The sequence below is a fragment of the Rattus norvegicus genome, chromosome X (genome assembly GCF_036323735.1).
Source record: "Rattus norvegicus strain BN/NHsdMcwi chromosome X, GRCr8, whole genome shotgun sequence".
NCBI classification, from domain to species: domain Eukaryota; kingdom Metazoa; phylum Chordata; class Mammalia; order Rodentia; family Muridae; genus Rattus; species Rattus norvegicus.
Window position 1 is genome coordinate 149,461,285 of NC_086039.1, and position 6,000 is coordinate 149,467,284.

Genomic DNA, 6,000 nt, shown 5'->3' on the forward strand with positions numbered 1-6,000 from the left:
TGTTCTGTTTTCACCGTTTCCGCTGCTAAAAGGAAGATTTTGGTGTGGTTGGTCTGATACGAATACGTGACAGCAGCTGGAGGCGCGTCTCAGTCTCTCGTAAATAAGTGAGCTTCGCGCAGCTCCCTTTTACCTTCGCCTTTGACTGTTGGGGAGCAGGGATGCGATAAGGCCGACATAGATAAGCGGCACTGTCCGGGGAAGTGCGCGTAAGACTTCCGTACATAAGAGAACAGCGTGTCTGTTTCTACTCACGCCTTGTGAGACGGACGTAGATAAGCCGCTGGCGTTCTTGGCCCCTCATGGGGTCCTCACAGTCTGTGATCACGGCCTTGGAAATGGTGCTAAAGCAGAGGGACATTAAAATCGGAGGAAGAATACTTAAAAACTTTGTGAAGGAGGTGGACAGGGTGGCTCCCTGGTTTGCCTGTTCAGGCTTGTTTACAATCGCCTCATGGGACAAACTTGGAAAGGACCTAGACAGAAAATTGGTGGAGAAAGATCTGCGTCTAGGAACTAAAGCCATATGGAAACTAGTCAAAAATTGCTTAGCAGATGAAGTATGTAAGGCAGCAGTTGTAGGAGGACAGACCGCTCTCGAGGTAGTCCAAGACAGCATGTCAGAATCCGAACGTAGTAAGAAGTTGGGCACGCGCAAGAGAAAGGACGTCCTGAGAAAGAAAAGGAGCCCTCCCGGTAAGTCCGCGGACAAGGGAGTGTTAAAGCTTTCAGATTCCGGCACTTCCCTCTCTACACAGCAACCGGGAGGGGGAGCCAGCATATACCCTGCGAAAGAGCTAGAAGCGCTGAACCTCGACAGTTCTGATAGCTCTGAGAATGGAATCTTAGATTCAGAGGAGGAGGCCGAGTTAGATGAGGAAGCAGCTAGATATGAGGAAGAGAGATATCACCCCGAGGAACGAAAGGGAGTTAATAAAAAGCTTCTGTCACGGCAGTCGCCAACGGTGCCCCCTCCGTATGAGGCACGCTCTTGTGCATTCTCTTTAGTCCCCGAAAGGGTGAGAAGGAAGCTGTGCATGACGTTCCCTGTCTTTGAGACACAGGAGGGTGAGCGGGTTCATGCCCCAGTCAAATATAACCAAATCAAAGAGCTAGCAGAGTCTGTCAGAAAGTACGGAGTTACAGCCAATTTCACCCTAACCATTCTTGAAAGGCTGGCCCTAAATTATTTGACACCAGCCGATTGGCAGATGATTGCAAAGGCGGCCCTCGTCAACATGGGCCAATATATGGAATGGAAGGCGCTTTGGTATGAGGCGGCTCAAACACAGGCTAGAGCTAATGCCACGGCTTTAACGCCTGAGCAACAGGAATGGACGTTTGAACTCTTGACAGGACAGGGCCGCTTCGCAGCAGACCAAGCTAATTACCATTGGGGCGCTTATGTTCAAGTCTCCAGCTCGGCCATTACGGGCTGGAAAGCACTCACTAGGAGAGGAGGGGTCGATAATCAACTTACCAGAATCATCCAGGGGCCCCAGGAACCGTTCTTAGACTTCGTAGCCAGAATGACAGAGACTGCAGGATGAATCTTTGGTGATACTGAGCAAGTAGCGCCGCTTATAGAACAGCTCGTTTTTGAGCAAGCCACCCAGGAGTGCTGAGCAGCCATAGCCCCCAGAAAAAATAAAGGGTTACAGGATTGGCTCAGAGTCTGCAGAGAACTCAGAGGGCCCCTTACTAACACAGGCCTGGCGGCCGCCATTCTCCAATCCCAGCAACACCGCTTTAAAGGGACAGATAAAAGATCATGTTTTCAATGTGGAAAAGTGGGCCATTTAAAAAGAGACTGTAGGATGACCAAGGGAGACAGGAGGCCTGCAACTATCTGTGTCCGATGTGGCAAGGGCTACCATAGGCCTGACCAGTGCCGCTCAGTGAGGGATATTAAGGGCAAATTGCTCCCTCCTTTAGAAGCTCAGCCTAATGAGATGTCAAAAAACAGATTGTTGGGCCCCCGGTCCCAGGACCCTCAAAGATATGGGAACTGCTTTCAGAAAGCCATGACCCTGACAGAGGAGGCTCCCCAAGAGGTGACACAAAATTGGACCTGTGTGCCGCCTCCGACTTCTTTCTAATGCCCCAGATGGGCACTCAGCCAATTCCTGCTCAGACTGTGGGGCCTCTACCCCCAGGAACCATAGGCCTTGTCCTTGGGAGAGGATCTCTCGCCCTACAAGGACTGATAGTCCATCCAGGCCTTGTTGAAGCTCAGCAATCTCTTGATATTCAGATTCTTTGTTCAAGTACCGATGGGGTTTTTTCCATAAGTGAAAGAGATAGAATAGCACAGTTATTACTCCTTCTGTGCTCCCAAGCTACAATACAGGACACCAAGGGGCCCATGGGGTCCACTGGTAATGATTCAGCATATTTGGTGGTTCATCTTAACAACCGCCCAAAATTGAGCTTAGAAATTAATGGAAAGAAATTTGAAGGCATACTGGATACTGGGGCTGATAAAAGTATAATTTCCTCAAAATGGTGGCCTCAATCATGGCCTACCATAAGATCTTCTCACTCGCTACAAGGCTTAGGCTACCAGTCGTGCCCTATAATCAGCTCTGCCACTCTAACTTGGACGACTGTCGATGGCCGACAGGGACAATTTTTTCCCTATGTACTTCCCCTACCTGTTAATCTTTGGGGGAGAGATGTTATGCAGACCATGGGACTAACCTTATCTAACGAATACCCCCCACAAGTGGCCCACATGATGTCAAGGATGGGCTATAAGGAAGGGAAAGGCCTAGGGCGATTAGAACAGGGCTGTCTCACGCCCATTGAACCAATCGCCAACCCCCATAAACAAGGCCTGGGTTTTTCCTAGGCACCATTGGGGCAGCACGACCCATACCCTGGAAGACGGAGGACACGGTGTGGGTTCCCCAATGGCCACTTACCTCTGAGCAGCTACAGGCCGCTATAGGACTGGTGGATGAGCAGCTAAGATTGGGACATTTGGAACCCTCCACCTCTCCTTGGAACACCCCAATTTTTGTAATAAGAGAAAAATCAGGAAAATGGCGATTACTCCATGATTTGAGGGCCATTAACGATCAGATGAAATCCCTTGGACCCATTCAGCGGGCCTTCCTATACTCTCGGCCCTACCAAAAGATTGGAATTTGGCAATAATAGATATTAAGGATTGTTTTTTCTCTATTCCGCTTCACCCCCCTGATAGGCCCAGATTTGCATTTACTGTCCCATCAATTAATCATACTGAACCTGATAAAAGATACCAGTGGAAGGTCCTACCTCAGGGCATGACCAACAGCCCCACGATGTGTCAATTATATGTTCAGGAAGCCCTCAAACCAGTCAAGGAGACCTATCCAAATTTATTATTGGTTCATTACATGGATGATATTTTGATGTGTCATAAAGATTTAGAATTACTTAAACAAGCCTATCCCTTATTACAAAAAACCCTTAAACAATGGGATTTACATATTGCTACAGAGAAGGTCCAAATTGCTGATAGACGCCATTTTTTAGGATCCATCATTCTCCCTGATAAGATTATACCCCAGAAATTGGAAATTCGTAAAGACCACCTCCATACTCTCAATGATTTTCAGAAGCTCTTGGGGGATATTAACTGGTTGAGACCATTTTTAAAAATCCCCTCCGTGGAATTAAAACCCTTGTTTGAAATATTGGAAGGGGACGGCCACATTACCTCCCCTCGTGTGCTAACTCCCACTGCAACCAAGGCCTTACTAAAAGTAGAAGATGCCATAAAACAGGCCCAATTGCAACGCATTGATTGGTCTCTACCTTTTTCACTCTGTGTATTAGATACCAAGGATTTGCCCACTGCAGTTTTATGGCAACAAGGTCCACTATTATGGATCCATCCACATGCTTCCCCTGTGAAGATTATTGATTGGTATCCAGCCGCAGTAGCACATCTGGCTATTAAGGGCCTAAAAGCTGCCATCTGTCATTTTGGGACTCTACCCCAATCCTTGATTATCTCATATACACCCTATCAGGTCCAAACTCTAGCCGCTCCCTCCGATGATTGGGCAGTGTTGCTCACATCCTTTACAGGGAAGATAGATAATCATTATCCTAAACACCCCCTATTATGTTTTGCTAGATCACAACCTGTTGTTTTCCCTCGCGTCACATCCCACAGACCGTTAAAAGAAGGGATAACATTGTATACGGATGGGTCAAAAACAGGGGTGGGAGCATATGTGGTAAATTCCCAAGTGTTCTCACGACAATGTTTTGAAACCTCACCCCAAGTGGTAGAATGCCTAGTGGTCATGGAGGTCCTTGAAAAATTCCAGATGCCTCTAAATATTGTTTCAGATTCCTCCTATGTGGTCAATGCTGTTAATATTCTTGAAACCACCGGCGTAATTAAAACAACTAGCAAGGTAGCAGAGATTTTCCAAAAAATCCAAATTATTTTAATAAATAGGAGATTCCCTGTATATATTACTCATATACGGGACCATTCTGGACTCCCTGGTCCAATGAGTTCAGAAAATGATTTGGCTGACAAAGTCACAAAAATGATAGCTGTGGCCCTGGCCTCTCCTCTAGAGGCCGCTAAAACCTTTCAAGGCAATTTCCATGTTACCTCAGAAACTTTACGCCGCCGCTTCTCTATAACTAGAAAAGAGGCACGTGATATAGTCACCCAATACCAACAGTGCTGCCAGTTCCTCCCAGTTCCTCACATCGGGGTCAACCCGAGAGGAATACAGCCATTGCAAATCTGGCAAATGGATGTTACTCATAATTCTACTTTTGGAAAATTACAGTATGTGCATGTATCTATAGATACATGTTCTGGCATTCTACATGCCACCCCACTTACAGGAGAAAAAACAACACATGTCATTCAGTACTGCCCTGAAGCATGGAGTGCTTGGGGAAAGCCAAGATATGTAAAAACTGACAATGGCCCAGCCTATACATGCTCAGATGCAGGTTACCCATCTGACGGGCCTGCCCTACAACCCTCAAGGACAGGGAATAATAGAGCGCTCATCGGACGCTCAAATCATATTTAATAAAACAAAGAGGGGGAATTATGATAGAACTCCCCCCAACACCCCGAGTGGCCACTGCTTTGGCCCTTTTTACCTTAAATTTTTTAAATCTTGATGAAGCTGAGCAAACAGCGGCTGAGCGACATTGCTGAAGCCCAAAAGGACAAAAGAATTAGTCAAATGGAAGGATGTATTGACAAACGAATGGAAGGGCCCGGATCCTGTTTTGATAAGATCCAGGGGAGCTGTTTGTGTTTTTCCACAGGATAATGAAAATCCAGTTTGGGTTCCGGGACGACTTACTTGGAATATCAAGACAGAGGACCAAGAAGATGACAACTCTGGTGATCCTCATGCTGATCCAGGGAATGCCAATAAAAGTGCAGAGCGAACTACGGTGGGGAATAATATCAACCTTCCCCCTCCCGATGCCAGTGATGTATAATGCCCAAGTGTTTCCACGTTTCTTTACTACCAACAAAGAATTGGGACTAGCGTATTTACCATTAGATTCCCATATAGAGCAAGTAAAAGAAAATAGGACTATTCCCCTTAAGGGCAGCCTTTGTTTTGGCATATTCAACAAAACATCTTTTGATCTTCCTTGCATTATGTTGAGTAATCAATCTTCTGCTTGTTTAAGGGAGGCCACATGGGGAACTGGTGAGGAAGACATTGTGGCTAACACCACAGTTCTCTATGGTTGGTGGCCTTACATTAACTCCTCCACCTGCCCTCTCCATCAACCAAAGTTGGCACCCTTTTGTAGAGGGACCCAGGATGAAGAACTTACTTTGCCTTGGACTGGTTGCCAGTCCCGGGACTCTGCCTGGGCAGTCCAGAATTTTTTTTCCTTCTCCCCTGATTTGGGAGGCGGAGTGAACTTCACCACCATTGATCCTAGATGGTCCAATAATAATCGCTTTGATCAATGGATGCTTTATGGCGTTAATGGTAGCTGCAC